This window comes from Diceros bicornis, chromosome 2 (genome assembly GCF_020826845.1).
Source record: "Diceros bicornis minor isolate mBicDic1 chromosome 2, mDicBic1.mat.cur, whole genome shotgun sequence".
NCBI lineage: Eukaryota > Metazoa > Chordata > Mammalia > Perissodactyla > Rhinocerotidae > Diceros > Diceros bicornis.
Window position 1 is genome coordinate 58,153,109 of NC_080741.1, and position 15,538 is coordinate 58,168,646.

The 15,538-nt window shown below is 47.3% G+C and overlaps 1 protein-coding gene across 4 annotated transcripts in view; it reads left to right on the plus strand.

Annotated features, from left to right (window-relative positions):
* Positions 1–9,274: 9,274 nt before the first annotated feature.
* The window catches only part of ABHD6 (abhydrolase domain containing 6, acylglycerol lipase), a 46,599-nt gene continuing 40,335 nt past the window's right edge, over positions 9,275–15,538 (plus strand). Inside the window, exons 1-4 of one of the 4 annotated variants that reach the window (XM_058561976.1) lie at positions 9,275–9,656; positions 10,349–10,452; positions 10,966–11,077; positions 12,163–12,239. The gene's annotated coding sequence lies outside the window, so the exon portion shown is untranslated. Of the gene's footprint in view, positions 9,657–10,348; positions 10,453–10,965; positions 11,078–11,117; positions 12,240–15,538 lie in introns of those variants that run through there. The other 3 variants (XM_058561992.1, XM_058561993.1, XM_058561986.1) reach the window with 3 other exon arrangements.

Consider the following 15,538-nt stretch of genomic DNA (forward strand, 5'->3'; position numbering starts at 1 on the left):
TTTAAGATCTTTTCTTTGTTTTTAGTGTTCTGCAGTTTCACTACAATGTTTCTGGGTCTGGATTTCCTATGATTTATCCTGATTTAGATAGGTTATGCTTCCTGCATCTGTGGATTCATGTCTTGTTTCTGCTCTGGAAATTCTTAGCCATTTACTGCTTCAAATACAGCCTCTCCTTTCTTCTCACTTTCTTTGATGCTGATTAAATGGATTTTAGATCTTCTCAGTCTATCCTGAATATTTCATAATATCTTTGTTTTCATATTTTTCACGTCACATCACTCTGTGCTGCATTCTGAGTAATTTCTTCAGATATGTCTTCCAAATCACCATATTTGGTTAATCACGATCTATGAGAATCCTGTGTGCTTTCTTACAGAGAACATCCTTGTTTGTTTATGCTTGGAGTGAAGGAATGCCACCTATCTGAGACTGCTCTAGCCATCTGAGGGTCCAGATAAATATGGGACTCTCAGGTTCAGCTCCTCTCCTGACTTAGAACTGGCTAAGATTTAATCTCCTAATACTGTTTATGGCTCTGATATACACATTTGGTCTTCTCACATTTATTTGCTGCTCACTGCCTCCTACTCTTATTTTGAGACACTTCTAGCCAAGCAACATATGACAGTCTATTTTATCTGGGATAGAGGTGTTTTGAGAAGAAGGGTGCCTCAGAATATCTGGTCTGCCATATGCTGAGAGCAATTTGAATTTTAAAAGCCTAAAGGTGAGACTGTTAAATATCACCATGTTTTTGACATATTCTAAATTATTGAAACAATTTTGGCCCCTGATTTTCTTCCCAGCTTTGTTCTATTTAATATTTGATGACATGTCTGGATTTATGTTTATCTAAATTCTCTTTTTAAATGTCAAGGACAGAGAACTGGAGCGTTTTCCATTAGAAAATTGCTTTCAGTCTGATATTGTCAGATTAAAGAATGTTGGGTCACTGTTGGTTACTCTTCTGTGATTCCATTTAGCTGTGATGTTATGAAGCCTAGGTTGCTTCATCTTGACTATAAAAAGATAATAAAATGTTTATCCAAAACCTACTACAGTCAAGGTTCTGTACATAATTCCTACAACAGTCTCCAGATCAACCTATGCTAGTAACAGTGAAAAATCATTCCTTTGGTGTGATTATGCATGTGAACTCGTACGAGTTCTTGGTACTCACCTTGTTTGTTTTAGAGTAATCATCAAGTGCAGAATTTTGCTAGAAATCAACACCATATCTCTCCATCTCTAGATTCATGTATCAGTCTTTCTTGCTACTTGAGATGGGACCCTCACTCTAATTTGAGTCTTCTGGCATGCCTTCTTGAAGATCCCTGAATATGTTTCTGTGATCATATCTAAACATCCTTTTGGTATCCTGGACAATAACTGCTTTTGATCTGGTAACTTGAACTAATTTTTTAAATTGTTGGGTGTTCTTTCCCCGTCTTTCCTTCTGTGTCCGGCATTTTTGCCATAAGCGTCTTTGCCACAAACATTTCCCCACACTACTAATTGGCCATAAGGCAGTTAGAAAATATAACTGGTTGACAGTTTTGGTTTCATTTGTTACAAATAGTTTTCGTAATGAAACATGAAAAGTGAATAACAGAATTAAAAAGACTTGACTGTGAAAAATGAAAATACAAAATATTTGAATACAAATATTTCAGTTTTTAAATGTGTGTAGATTCATGGCAATAACGCACAAAAAAATGGCTTTATTTTGTGGATTGTTACCTAAGCACTTTGTCTTCTAAGTCTTTTGTACATAGTGTTACACTTTTTTTTTTTTTTGCTCGTTGATTCATCTCTTCATTCAGCATCGCACTCTTTTCTTTTCTTCACTAAAATAGCTTCCTTCATTAAGAGAGGTGTCAGTTTCCTCCAAATACTAGGATGCATATTTGTAACAAAATGAAAACCATAGGCACCAAATGAAAACCATTTGTAACCAAATGAAACCATAATGAATGAAACCAAAACCTGTTAATCAGTCTTTTATTTTTGCAGGGAAGGAGTTCGGCTGAGCTAACATCTGTTGCCAATCTTCCTCCTTTCATTTTTTTCCTCTCCAAAGCCCCAGTGCATGGTTGTAGATCCTAGTTCTAAGTTGTTCTAATTCTTCTATGTGAGCCACTGCCACAGCATGGCAACTGACAGACAGGTGGTGTGGTTCCATGACCAGGAAACGAACCTGGGCTGCCAAAGTGGTGAGCGCTGAACTTTAACCACTAGGCCATCATGGCTGATTCCAGTTATTTTATTTTTTATGGCAAAATTGCCTTTATGGCCAATTGTGCATGAAACTGCTTGCAGCAAAACAGCTTGTGGCAAAGATTCTTATGGTGAAAATACCTAGAACCCTCTTCTTTCTATCCTGGGCTTGTTTTCTCTCTTTGTGAGGTTGTAACCTGACCAAATGGAAGCTCTTTCTCTGTGACAAAGATGAAGTAAAATAGGAAACTGGTGGTTTGCTTTCCCTCTGCCATTTGCTACCATTACACATGCTCAGTTCCTTTTCTATTCATCTTCTTGATCCAAACCTGAATTTAAATTAACTGTTTTCTGTCTTTAGTATTTCAGTCACAACCGTTCTGAGTATCAGTCTCCCTTGACTCTTATTAAAGGGTCAGGTTAATCTTTTGGAAATTTTCTATCATCTTACAACCTATATACACGTGCTCGAAAATCTGGGCCAAGCAGAGCGCTACTTGTGCAGTCACACTGCTCTCTCAAAGTCTTCCCTTCCCTTCCCATCCAGGATCTTCTGTGGTCTAGTGTCGTGCTCGGTTGGCATTTTCAACAGATGAATCAATACAGTAAGAACTGTAGTTCTAGAAGCTTCTGATTATTGAGTCCTTCTTTTCCATGATCATATGCTACATTTTGACACATGTTGACTTATTGTCTCTTGCATTGATGTTCTTTCTTTCTTTGTTTTTTAGAGAGGCATTCTGGTAAATACTCACTTGAGAGATTCATGTCAGAAACGGACAGCTTAGTCAGACTCCCACGCTTTATTTTTTTATTTGTTTATTTTTTTGAGGATGACTGGCCCTGCGCTAACATCTGTTGCCAATCTTCCTCTTTTTTTTTTCCTCCCCAAAGCCCCAGTACATAGTTGTGTATCATAGTTGTAGAGTTGTAGCTCTTCTATGTGGGACGCCGCCTCAGCATGGCTTGATGCGCAGTGAGTAGGTCCGCGCCCAGGATCCGAATCGGCACACCCTGAGCCGCCGAAGCAGAGTGTGTGAACTTAACCACTACACCACCGGGCCCGCCCCGTGATGTTCTTTTTTTCAAGTGTACATAACTCATTGTGTAATTTAGACTGTAATCCTTGAAGGAAGGGGTTAAAATGTATCTTACATATCTTCCACAGCTTGAGTCCTATGCGTAAACAGATGCTCATATTTATTTAATTCACAAATAAACATAAGCAATATTTTGAATTTTTTAGAGAGAAGATGCTTTTTTTGCCTAAAAATGTTACTATTTCATAGATTTCTAGACACAAGCTCTTTTAAGGTGAGACTTTGCCATATCATTCATATTTAATTTCATTACTAGTTATGGCAGCAGGCATCTTAGTGGTTAGAACATAGATTTTGTGTTCAGCCATACACAACTTGGTTTGGATTCTGGCAGTGTCACTTACTAGCCGTGTGACCTTGGGTAGGTTATTTAACCTCTCTGAACCTCAATTTCCTCATCTGTAAAATGGGCTATTAATAGTACCCACCTCATAGAGTTGTTGGGAGGATTCAGTGAGATACTGCATGTAAAGCACTGAGGCACACAGGAAAAGCCCAACACATGGCAGCTAATTAATATTTGCCTGCTCTGTGCCACTCATCCTGCTGGTTCCTGGGGAGGTGGAGGTGGAAAAGGAGTTCACAACTCAGTGGAGTCAAGAGTCACTGACATGAGTAAATATATCATGGGCAATGTGCTACACAGGTATGGATGATGGAAGAATGAATTTTGCATAGGTAATTGGGGAAGGTGGTGACATCTGAACTACATATTGGGCAGGGGGCTCAGTGGTTGGCTCAGAGTTGCCATGTAGCGAATTCTTGGAGAATGGATTGTGCAAATGGCTCATAGGCCCAGGGATGCTGCCCAGTTGGCGTCTGTGTACACATGGTATCTTGTGTTTTTCATTTTTCTCCTACATACATTTTCATGTGCTGACATAGCCTTTGTACTTGTTACTCATGATTCCATCATAGTTTGTGTGTGGTCCCTGATTGAATAGTTTTTAATATTTTCTCATTATTAATAGAATTAAGTTCTTGAGGTCAAGCAGTGTTCACCCAGAGAGTACCTAGTGTGTAGTACGTTCTCAGTAATGTTTGATGAATGAATGAATGAACTCCTCTGACTGCTGGCCCCACCACTGGCTATGGGATCTTGAGTGAGTCAGTTAACCCCTCTGTACCTCAGTGCTCCCGTCTGTAAGGTGGGTTAGCACATCTCACAGGGTGATTGTGAGGACTAAGTGAGGTGATGCCCAGTGTCCAGTAGGTAATAAGTGTGCATTAAACTTTGGCAACCATTGCCACCACTCAGCTCTGACTAGTATACTGCTGAGTCCAGGAGATGTCCACAGACTGCGGGGCAGGGTGAAGCCTGGGGCCCTTTGCTGCAGCTCCTAGCAGAGGAGAGGTTTTAGAAGTCTTTCCTCATGCTGGAGGGACCTGTCAGGTAATAAGGAGTTTCTGTTTGGGAGGACTGAAGGCCCCATTAGGAATGTGGGTGGCTCCTAGGACTGCTCCCTGGTCCCCCCCCATTCCTCAGTGACAGCACTCAGGGGCATCGCTGACTCAGGGAGGGACTGCAGGTGAGTCCCTCATCCCTCCTGCCTCCTTGGCTTCACTGTGAAATGGGAGCTAAATAAGGCTTCTCTCCTGTCAGTCACCAAGTGGAGAAGAGTCACAGAGATCGTGACTCCCTTCTAGGGCTCAACTTTATATATCTAAGTACAAAACTCCAGGTAAAAAAAATCTCTCGATTTAGAAACTCCAGACCCTAGGAAGCCCCTAGGGCCACAGGCTATGAGTTAAAAGAAAAGATGAATGACCTGTTTTTAAGGTTTTGGAGAGGGACAATTTTTTTTTTTTTTGGGAGTTAAGATTTTATTTATTTATTTTTTCCCCCAAAGCCCCAGTAGATAGTCGTATGTCATAGCTGCACATCCTTCCAGTTGCTGTATGTGGGACTCAGCCTCAGGATGGACGGAGAAGTGGTGCCTCGTTGCGCGCCCGGGATCCGAACCCGGGCCGCCAGCATCGGAGCGCGCGCACTTAACCACCAAGCCACGGGGCCGGCCCAGGGACAATTTTTTAATTTAAAAGACAGTTGTTTTCAAATACACCAGGTAAAGTTTATTGATGTCTTCCTGGGTGGGGTCTTCCAGGAAGTCATTCATACATCTCATTCATTTACTTATTTATTCACTCCTACGACATCTGCTTGGTGAATGCTCCCTGAGCCTAAAATCGCTAATAAGTGGCATGTGGGGATTAAAAGGCAGGTCAGTCTTATTCCTTGTGGCCTCTCCCGGCCTGCTCTGGGGGTGTTGGAGGACAACTAGCTCGGAAAGGTTCAAATTTGGCAGTGAGGAGAGATAAGGCCAGAAAGATAGAACTGGGCATGTGCCCTTTGATAAGTAAATTGTCTCTGAAGCCCTGAGAACAATTCCATGAAGCAAGTTAAATGCAGCTCTTGAAGTCTGATTGATGAGGTGGCCAACATCTTAGAGGAAGATGCTCTAGCCCAAGCCAGGGAGATTGTCCCAAACTCAGGATGGATTCCAGCAGCCCTGACAGAGGCAGATTTTACAGAGATGCCCCTCAGAGATGCCCCTCTGCCACATCTTTGGGGCTTCTTGTCCCATTCTTAAAACGCAGGACCTGTCCAATTCAGCCAGGTTCTGCCAGCCTGGAGGGCTTGGTGGGCTGGAGGCTGCCTTTGTGGTGGATTTAAATGGCCAAGAGAGTCCTGCTGGGCACATCCCATCTAGGTCTGGAACAAGAGGCAGACAAGCAAGCTACAGACTCACGCAGCAGAAAGACACCTCCCACCACCACCACACACACACACACACACACACACACACACACAGTGCTTGAAGCCGGGTATCTGAGGGGTGCTATAGATATTAAACCAATGTGCTGTTTCTCTTGTTTAACTTGAGGGGTGACTCAGGGGTCTCAAGGATTTGTGAGCTTGTTTTGCAGGAGAAAGAGAATGCCTTCGGGCAGGTTGCCATCACTGGATGGCCGATGGCCGATCACCAACAGATGGCCGGCCCTCAGCAGCTGTGAAGCCCAGAAGTCAGATTGCCCAGAGGCTTATCAGGAGCGACCCCTTTGTTTCCCAGAAGCCCCTCCTGCCAAGCCCCTTAGCTTATAAACCTCCCCTGATTTCTGTTCTACAAGAGGTGGATTTCAGCAAACTCAGGCTCCCACCTACTCATTTTGGCCAATTCAAATAAACCTTTCTCATCTCCAAGCACCAATATCTCAGTTTTTGGCTTGCTGGGCATCAGGCACACGAACTTGAGATTAAGAGGTTTGGTATCATGCTCAGCACATAGTAAGTGTTCAGTAAATATTTGTTGAATGAATAAGCACTTTGATGGAAGAAGCCCACAGTGGATGGTGGGCCCAAAGGAGACTTAAGGAAGGCTTCCTGGAGGAAGTGACATTTAAATTGAGGCACAGATAAGAGGACGTGATACCCGCTCAACACAAGGTTGACATAAAGGAAGCCATATTGTAGAAAAGAAACCCTATTGTAACTTTGAATGACCTCTGATTAACTAGCCCAGACATGCTCTGTGGATTTTATGGCCCCTCCCAGCTGCTATAAGTTGATAGCTTTGTTCTCTTGAGTTCCTTAGGAATGTGATGACCCCCACCCCCCAACAGAGGCAGAGAGTCTATACTGATAGCCATCATCAAGGACAACTAAAAGATCATGGTATAGGGCATCGCTCTGGTCTCTGATGCATATCCAGGAAAACCAAAGACTATCAGGAACTAAGAACAGATGTCTGCCCCCACCTGGAGGTCAGATGGATGCCCTCACCTGGAGAGTAGATGTCTGCCACCACCCAGAGACCGAGACCAGATGCCTCCCCCACCTGGAGACCAGACCCCCACATAACTGGCCTATAATCTTTGTTCCGGAAGATGGTGTTTTTTTTTTTCTTCCAGACATGAGTCAGCCATCTTCCCTTTTGCTAGCAAGCTGTAATAAAGCTCTCTCTCTCCTACCACCTTGCCTCTTGACTATTGGCATGTCTTGCAGTGTGCAGAAGAACACCCTTTTTGGGCGGTAACAGGAGGTGTAGCCAGGCCAAGCAGGAAAGGAAGAGTTCTTGGTGGAGGGAACAGCCCAGGCAAAAACCGAGGTGGTAGAGTTCAGCCTGGGTGCCCTTGGAATGCTAGTGATACCCGGCTCAAGACAAGGTTGACATAAGGGAAGCCATGTTGTAGAAAAGAAACCCTATTGTAACTTTGAATGACCTCTGACAAACTAACCCAGCTGGGTATGCACCCTCCAGGAGATCTAACTGCTATGTTGATTTCACAACCCCTGCCTGTGCATGTACCTCCCAGCTGCGATAAGATGATAACTTCATTCTTTTGAGTTCCTTAGGAATGTGATGACCCCTGAACAGAGAGTCTATGCTGATAGCCATCATCAGTGAAAACGGAAAGATCTGGCATGTCCTTCTGTAACACCAGAAGGACAACATTCCTAACCCCCTCCCCTATAACCCAATGGCCTATATAACTGCTGTAAGATTTGTGCCCCCTTACGATGGTTTTTTTTCAGACATTAGTCCACCATCGTCCCTCTTGCTAGCAAGCTGTAATAAAAACGTCCTTTTTCTCCTACCACCTTGCCCCTTGACTATTGGCATGTCTTGCAGTGAGCAGAAGGCCCCACGTTGGGCAGTAACACTAGGAGATGAGGCTGGAGTGGTAAACTGAGGCTAGATGCTCAAAAACCCAGGCTATGTGGCAGAGAAGTTAGTCAGAAAACACTGTTGGAGTTTAATGGGTGATAACTTTTATGCTCCCCTCCCTATTTTTTGCCTAGTGAGGTTATAATCTTCCTTAAAAGGAAGAAATTGTTACCAAACCAGGTTCGTTTTGCCCGCCGCCCAGAAAGCCAATCACCAAGACGACGAGATTGCAGAGAGAGAGGGTTTAATCACAAGGCAGTCACGTGAGGACACTGGAGAATGAGTCTCAAATCTGCTTCCCTGAAAACAGGGACTCAGGGATATTTACGGGATAGGGGGGCAAGGTGGTCTGAAATGTGGAGACAGATGATTGGAGGTGAGGAGAGGTGAGGTAATTGATGATCTGCACAAGAGTAGTCAAACTTCATGCCTCTTCAGAGAACTCATGTTCACAAAATGGCAGCCTTGGCATGACCTGAGGGTGGAGTTTTCAGCCTCTTGACGTCAAAAAGGTCGCTTATCGGACATCTGCGCCGGCCCAGTTGATGGGTTGGTAGTCTCAATCTGGCTGAAGTGGACAAGGGGTTCAAATTCCTGAAAAACGGCTCAAACACTCATTATGGTGGTAATAACCAGAGAGATGTTATCTATAACAACCTAGTGGGAGTCAGATAGCATATTGCCTAACAAGGCAATTAACAATGGGTGGGGGAACAACTGAAAACTACAATAAGTAATTGCAAAAAGGAAAAAAAAACCTTTAGTTCCTAGCTACTTAATCATCAACAGCTAACCGTTTGCTGGTTTCAAAATAACCATAGTGGGGATTTAACCAGTGGTGGCTGAAAGCCTTTCAAGACGGCCATTTTGCCCCCAAAGCTTTGGAGCCAGAAGATCCTGGGTTGGAATTCCCAGTTCTGTCCTTTAAGGCTGAACCCCTGGGCAAGCCCCTCACCTTGCTTATGGGAAAGGAAGCCAACCACAATGCCCATCTCATAGGATTAAATGACACAACCCACGTTAAGGTAGTGTTGCTTCGCTTGCCTGTGAACCCGTCTCTGTCCCTCCGAGCCCTTTGGGGGCAGAGATCCAGCCTGAGTCACTTTGGCGGGTGCCGTGCTCAGTAGCGCCAGGCACAGAGTAGGTGCTCAATAAATGAAACGATGCCCCGACGAATTCTGGCGTGGCTTTGTGCAACTTGGCTTCTCGGGTTCCAATCCCTCCCCCACTCCCCGCGAGCTCTTTAGGGGCGGGGGCGGGGTAATCGGGTTCTGCCCTCCGCAGTAGGCACTCGTGCTCCGGCCTTGGCTCTTGGATGCTGAGAAACAAGTTGCTGGGGTCGCATTGTGCAAGATACTAACTTTACTCTCCGAGTTTAACCCTGTGAGCCGGAGGTGCGGGGGAGCTGGGGATTCTCGCCCCAGACTTCTCAAGACCCAGCCCGGCAGCCGGGGAGCAGCGCGGAGGGGCCCGGAGCGGGCGGAGCTGGCTTTTCTGTCGGAGGACGCAGGCCGGCGCGCCGCGCCTTTAAGGCGTGCAGCCGAGCCCGGCGCCGGGAGCTGAGGGCGGCGCGGGCGCGGGCGCGGCGGCGGGACCCGAGCCGGGGGCCAGGGGCAGAGGACCGGCGTCTGGATCGGGCGGCGGGACCCCGTCGCTGAGGTCAGGTCAGGTGAGCGCGGGCTGCGCACCTAGGAGGGGGTGTCCGGCGGTTCCCCCCATGGCCCCGCGACCTACCCTGCGCTTCCCGAGTCCGGGCTGCCTGGCCTGCCCCCGAGCGGCGCGCGGGGTGAAGATGGGTCGGGGACCTGCACCTCCCTTTCTACTCCGCTCCCCAGCTCCGGCATCAGCCCCTGCGCGCTCCCTTCCGGTGCCTGGACGGGTTTGACATTCCCAAGTCCCTGGTCCCCCTACTTCCCGGGTCCGGGCTGCCTGCCGCCCTGAGCCCGGGGACAAGGTGAGGACGGGTCGGGGACCTGCACCCTCTCCCCCCTCCGCCTCTCCCCACCGCTTGCGCCGGCCCCGGCCCCTAGGCGCCCCTTCCAGTGCCTGGATGGTTTGGACGGACTGCACCCCGTTCCTCCCACTTCCTGGGGAAGGGCTGCAGCTCGCCCTCCCAGCTGGTGTCATCTCCCCCGTCCCGCCCCAGACATCTGCACCCCCCAAGACCTCTCAAAGCCAATACCCACCCCCAGCAGCCTTTCAGCTCCCCTTTCTCGGCCTGCCCCAGTTCCCTCACCCTTGCGCCCCCTCCTCCCCTCAATCCGAGAGTCAGGATGCTGGTCCAACCACTCTGACAGCCCGGTGCCCTCCCGCAACCCCACCCAGCATCCCCCGCCTACACCTTCGCCCGCTTCCTGGCAGCTTTGGAAATGCGGATTGTGTAACGCCGGCTGCAGGGCAGAGCATGTGCAAGATTTGCACCCCTGAACCCGCAGACGAGTGGAGGAGGCCAAGTTGACAGTGAGGTAGGAGGGGAGGGAGGGGTGCCAGAGGGTCTAGAGGCTGTGCATCCAGGGATGTGTATGTTGAGCCCTTTTTATGCCCCAGGGGCTGGGTGGTTAAGAAGAGGTCCCAACATCTCTCACTTGCTCAGCAGTCCCTAATGGCTAGCTCCACCTGGCTGGGAGTTAAAAATAGTTTATTATTAATAATAGCTTACATGGAATAAGCAAGTACTGGGTGCCAGGCCCTGCCCTAAGCACCTTTGAAAGATTCCCTGCGTTATTCCTCCCAATGGCCCCATGAGGTGCCAATGCTATGCCCATTTCTCAGAGGAGGAATGTGAGGCTTCCAAAGGTGGCCCCTTCCCAGGACACACAGTGAGTCTGGCCTCAAAGCCTCCATTTGGAACCACTAGACTTATTTTTACCCAGTTGTAACTAGTAAATTCTTATCAGCATTTTTATGATATAGGAAGTTAGAAATAACAGAAGTTAATAACCCGTTTTCTTAGCACCAATTTATTTTTCTAAAATTAGGTGTTCAGACAAGCAAGTGGTCCTCGGTATCCACCTCAAGGAGACTGATGCCCAGAGAGAAGGGACTTGGCTCCAGGCCACCAGGGCTGGGATGCAAAACAGTCCTGGGATGGTTAGTGGGTGCTTCCTGCCCCCCGCCCCCCCCCCATGCTGCCCCAGCCCATCAGCCTCTGCCCCTGGAGACCCTGCCCCGTCCCGCCTTTGCCTCCTGATCTCCTGCTTCCTTCCTCCTTCCTTTGCTGTGCCCCAGGCAGGTGAACACATGTTCTTCCCCACTGCTGCCTTTGCTTCAGCGCTTCCCTCTGGGAATGCCCTGCCTGGAATCGCTGATGTCTAAATTTAACCTGCCCCTAACGCTCCAGCTTGGCTGTCCCCTCCAGGAACCCTCCTCTGATTTCTACCCTGGCCCCAGGTGAAAGCTGTTCCTTTCTCCCCTGGGATCCCATAGCTGGGATCCCACTACTTTCCACCCCCATGATGGCATTTGGAAAGTTCTGCTATACGTGTCTGCCTTTTCCTCTTGTGTGCACTTGTGCTGGCAGGGTCAGAAGTTCTCCCCAAGACCCCTCTTCCCACCGGAAGCTCCAGGACAGAAGGAGGGGGTCCACGGTGGGGGGATGGCATGGTTTCTGAAGTAAAGATAGGCTCAGGATTTCTGAACCCTGCAACGCCAAACTCCCTTCCTTGAGCTGCCACCTGATCACAGGGAGAATGGCTCTGCTTGGTACTTAACATTATAATCACGTTTGTTTTTGTTCATAACCCAAAGGATTTCCACCAGAAAATCAGAGAGACGTGAGTCCAAATCCCACCTCTTCCACTTGCTAGCTGTGTATCCATGGGCCAGTTACCTAACTCTCTGAGTCTCAGCTTCTGGTAATAGTACTTGCTTTAGAAGGCAGTGGTAAGATTTAGGTAAAATAAAGCTCAGGGCCCAGCAAGTGGTGAGTACTCGATAAGTGCCAGCTATCATGAAGAGTTAGCGATGGTTGACCACCACTTGGAATTATTGGAGAAATGTTAAATCATTACTAAATGGTTCACACTGACTCTGTTGAGTGGTGGGCCAAGGGGGTTCGGGCCAAGAAGAGGTAAGCATTTGTGTGTGTGTGCTCAGCAGGGCCTGTGAGCTTTCTGCAGCTCTAAGCCATCCATTGCCTTTGCAATAAGAGAAAGAATTGCCTTTCTATTTTTCAGCTTTAAAATTTACGAGCTTTGAGTTCTGTGAGGATCCACACCTCTAGAGTGAATGTGTGAATGCAGTTTGTGCAATTGTAAGTAATTACAAAACTTAATGATATGAGGAAAAAAACCTTGTTCTTAGAGGTGACCTTGGTTTGCAGTGTGTGTTGGTTCAGGCCTATCTTGGGGATGACAGGTTCGAATCTAAGGTTATCTTTGGATTTGGAGCGAAGGAAAGCCAGTGTGAGTGCTTTATCCTCGTAGGCTAGTCAGCAGCTCAGAGTAGAAATCAGCTTTCCTGTGTCGTATTCTTTACCATCTTCTGGTTATTTTGGTGGTGAAATCAATTATTACAGTGAGTGTTCAAAAGAAAAGCGCCAGGAATGTCCACCTCAAAGCTAAGTGTTGGGAGTATGCTGGGAAGTTAGTTCTGCAGGTTGAAAAAAATTTTATTTTAAAATTTCTCCTAAATTGATTCTTTATTGGAATAAGTTAGGATCCCATTTGATAATTTACAGACTGTTGAGTTTAGATATTTTAAGACATAAATTTTTGTAAATTTCACAGTTGTATGGCATTCAGCAAACTATAGGACTTTTCTTTATTTCTGTGACCCTGTAGGGACATAAGCACTTTTCGTACTGTGCAACATGGTGGCTATTTAAATTCAAATTAATTCCGATTAAATAACATTCAAAATTTTCTTCAGTCACACTGGTCACATTTCAAGTGTTAATAGCCACATGTGGCCAGCGGCTACTATATTAGGCAGAGCAGATAGAGAACATTTTCGTTTTTGCAGCAGGTTCTATGGGACAGCACTGTTTAGATCCATAAGGCCGTGGGAAAGCTGCTTGATTATGGAGCTAAATTCCATTCTTTCTGGCAAGTCATCTGCAGGCCAAGAAATGGAGTGGGCAGAGGATGTCTCATTGTCAAGAATGGGGATGTTAATAAGTCCCCTTAGGGGCAGGCCCCGTGGCTTAGTGGTTAAGTGCGCCCGCTCCGCTGCTGGCGGCCCGGGTTCGGAATTCTGGCGCCCACCGATGCACCGCTTGTCTGGCCATGCTGAGGCCACGTCCCATATACAGCAACTAGAAGGATGTGCAGCTATGACATACAGCTATCTATTGGGGCTTTGGGGAGAAAAAGGGGAAAAAAAAAGGAGGAGGATTGGCAATAGATGTTAGCTCAGAGCGGGTCTTCCTCAGCAAAAAGAGGAGGATTGGCATGGATGTTAGCTCAGGGCTAATCTTCCTCCCAAAAAGTAAATAAATAAAAAAAAATAAATCCCCTTAGCCTCATTTTGGCTGACTGGCTCACTGGCTTTTAACACTGCCAGATTCAAAGGATGGGGGGTAGAGTGGAATCAAATGAAATGTCTCCGGGCAGTGCTTCTCCACCCTGGCTGCATGGTAGAACCGCCTGGGGAACTTTTAAAAAGCACCCATGCCCGCCTCTGGCCCAGGGCAACTGAATCTTGGGAGGGTAGAGGGGATAGGTGTGTGTGCGTGTGCAGAAATCCGTATTTTTAAAAAGCTCCCTCGGGAATTCTAATATGCAGCCAGGGTTGAGAACAACTGCCTTCAAGACTGCAAACTTAAAGAAAAATCCCTGAGAACGGGAAGACAATGTTTCAAGGTAGATATAGTGAGTGGCTAAAAATGTTCCTCATTGATTTACTGCAGTCATAAATCAAGGGTTGGAGTTGATTGGGCTCACTTCCTCCAAAAGGGTTCTCAGCTGAGGGCACCTTTGCCCCCCAGGGGGCATTTGGCAGCGTCTGGAGACACTTTTGCTTGTCACAACTTGGGAGTGGCATCCAGTGAGTAGAGGCCTGGGGTGCTGCTGAATATCCTGCAATGCATAGGACAGCCCCGCCCCCCCAAAGAATTACCTGGCCCAAAATGTCAGTTGTGCCACAGTTGAGAAACTCTGATCTAGACATAATTTTTGCAAACCAAAGTCCTCTCTGACCTTGGATGTAATTGCCTCTTCAAGGAAGATCAAGATATTCTTCTAAACTGGACCCTCAGAAACCTTCTAGATTGTATTTCAGGCTTTCTGATCCCAGAAGCCACGTAGGGTGTTGCTGCCTGTGGTTGGATGCGTTTGGGGCTGCACCAAGGAAGCTGCTAATCCAGGGGAACGGGGCAGCCTGCAGAAGGAGTGGGCAGAGGTCCAGGCGGAGGTGCTTACACTGCCGCAGTTTGGGATCCCCTTCTTGTTAAGTAATTAAAGGAACAGCAGCCTTTGCTCTTAGGTGGTTTTCCAGAAGCTTCAGCTATTTGGCTGCTGGCATTTGGTGTGTGCTGTGTGATATTCTCAGAACAGGATTCAAGCCTTGTATGTGATGAAGTTTGGGAACTGAGCTGTGGGCTAGACTCTGGAAGTATAAAGAGAGCGACACAGAGCTACCCACAGACTCAAGCATCTGAGCAGACCGGGGCACAGTGATACCGCAGGGTGGTGGAGGTATGGCAGAGCGGCCTGACTTGGCCTGGGAGGGAGGCGAGGTCTTCCCAGCTGTGCAGAGGGAGCACTTGGTATCTGCCAGTCACTGCTTTGAGCAGTGTCCAGGCATCTCATTTTGTCCCCATGCTGAGGCTCTAAGGGGTTAAGAGACTTGCCAAGTTTACACAGCTAGTTGGTGGCAGAGCAGAGATTTGAACCCAGGTTATGAAACTGCAAAACTGAATCCTCAGAGGAGCATTTACAGACAGGGGTAATGCTTTCTTAGCCAAGGTTTGTAGGATGAGCTGGAGCTCACCAGGAAAGAGGGAAAAAGGGTGTGCCGGGGAGAGGGGAGCGTGGGTGCCAAAGCCTTGGAGGTGTGAAAGAGCATGACATGGCTAGGATTGTAGATCATTCAGGGAAGGGAATGAAGTGGGGTGTGATAGAAGAGGATGACACATGAGAGATGGGCTGGCACCAAATCCTACGTGACCTTCTACATCATGCAGAGGGCCACTGTGAGCCACTGGTGGATTGGAGGCAGAAGAAGAGAAGAGCTGTGTGACACTGGGCAGCTGGCTTAACCTCTCTGGGTCCCACCTTCTCATCTGGACTGGAGCCTCTAAAACTACACTGCTCTGATGAGGAATGTTCATTTTGTTGGTGGCCATAATGAACAGAATGACGAGGTGGCCTGCAGGGGCACTGGTGTGGCAGCCCTGTTGACTCTTGACCTTCCAGCTTATTGTTTGGTACTTAGCAAGTGCCTGCCAAAGGCAAGGCACAGTGTGTGCTAAAGTGCTGTGGCGGATGCAGAGGTGTAGTAAGACTTGTCTTCGAGGAGCTTGCAGCCTAGTGAAGAGTTCAGCCAGTGTTCTAATGAGTACTGTGATAAAAGGCACAGATCACAAATGCCGCAACAGGGAAGCATTCCTAC